This window comes from Myotis brandtii, unplaced genomic scaffold (assembly GCF_000412655.1).
Source record: "Myotis brandtii unplaced genomic scaffold, ASM41265v1 scaffold230, whole genome shotgun sequence".
NCBI lineage: Eukaryota > Metazoa > Chordata > Mammalia > Chiroptera > Vespertilionidae > Myotis > Myotis brandtii.
Window position 1 is genome coordinate 6,664,396 of NW_005358650.1, and position 1,719 is coordinate 6,666,114.

Here is a 1,719-nt window from a genome sequence, read left to right on the forward strand (position 1 = left end):
ACTTCAAAATAAGATATGTGCAGTGTGCATAGGAATTTGTTCGTAGTTTTTTTTTTAAACTATACTCCGGCCCTCCAACGGTCTGAGGGACAGTGAACTGGCCCCCTGTTTAAAAAGTTTGAGGACCCCTCCTCTAAAGTCAAACATCATCCCCAGTGAAGCTTTTGTGGAAATGTTACCTCAACTTTATTAAAAAATAAGAACCAGTTTAAATATAGACACTGGACTAGCCCCGTCTGTATTTTCAAATCCACATTCTTTATCTGAAGCACCACATCAGGGACCTCCATGACCCTGCATGTTTTCCAGTTCACAGTACATGGAACCAGTTTCTCTTTTTAATTTTATTTGCTCAGAGCAGCCATATGCAGTAGCCATCGACGCCCAAACCTCGGGAGGAACCTTTTCCTACAAGGCCTGTCACAGCTGTCCAAAGTTTCTCCTCAATGAGAATCATGCTGGCATGCTCTATAGATGGGGAAGAAAATCAAAGCACCTGGTAGAGGTTTCATGAGATCTATTCATATTCACTGTGCTCCAAACCTGCTTTGGATGCCATCAGTCAACTTTGTGCATGTTGGGCAGTTGGTGGTCTAGGAGAGGGTCTCAATTTGAAGAACTGTTGTTGGATGCCCCAGAGGTTGAGGTGATAGCAGCTTCAGCAGGGCTACTAATGGTGACTGACTTTTGGATGTGAGGCTAGCTGCTGGACATCAACGTGGTCCTCCTCTTGGTAGGCCAAACATTCTCAGATAAATGCTTTTGCTGTAGGTGTTACTACTGGCATTGGCGGAAACTGCACTTCAGTAGCTTTAAGAATGGTATTATAGAATGTCTAGCTGGAGACCTGCAATGGCCAAAAGGCTTCCTTCCATAAAGACACTGGTAGAAGATCATACCCACTGACCAGAGGTCAACTTTTAGATCTTTGATGGTTCTTTCTCAACCACAAAACACTCTGGTGGTCAATACCAGTAGGTACCTGCACCTTGTGATGTTACATCCATGCCATCCACTGAACTGTAGCTATCATCATTCTTGATCTTGGAAAGTCCAAAATCTGTGATTTTTATCTCTCTATAAGCTCTACTATTTACTAAAAGAATATCACCTGGTTTGATGTCATAGTGTCTGATGGGAGTTTTTATTTCATTTAAAACACTCACAATCTGCATGATAATTCCTTGGGCCTCTTTCTCCGACATTAATTTGTCCTTTTTCAGGTAGAAGTCCAGATCATTTCCGTCACAGTACTCCCATACTGTACAAAACAAATCAATGTCCAGTGAAAAGTAATTATACAGCTTAACTATTCTGGAATGATCTAGGTCTTTGTGACTCTGGTATTCCCTACATAGCTTGTGATAAGTCTCATCTCTCCAGTTTTTATTTAACTAGTGAATTTTCACACATACATATATTTGTTCTGTTAGATTAAATGCCTTGTAAAAATCACTGAAACATCCTCCACCCAAAAGATGTAATAACAAATATCTGTCATTTCACATTGGATGATCTTTAAATTGTGAATTATCTTCAATACTAGAGGCCTGGTGCACAAAAATTTGTGCACTTGGGGGGGAGGGAGGGAGGGGGGTCCCTCAGCCCGGCCTGTGCCCTCTCGCAGTCTGGGACCCCTCGGGAGATAACGACCTGCTGGCTTAGGCCTGCTCCTGGGTGGCAGAGGGCAGGCCCAATCCCTAGGTGCAGCCCCTGGTC

The 1,719-nt window shown here is 43.0% G+C and overlaps 1 pseudogene; it reads right to left on the reverse strand.

Moving 5' to 3' along the window:
• Nucleotides 1–606: 606 nt before the first annotated feature.
• The window catches only part of LOC102242442, a 3,636-nt pseudogene continuing 2,523 nt past the window's right edge, over nt 607–1,719 (reverse strand).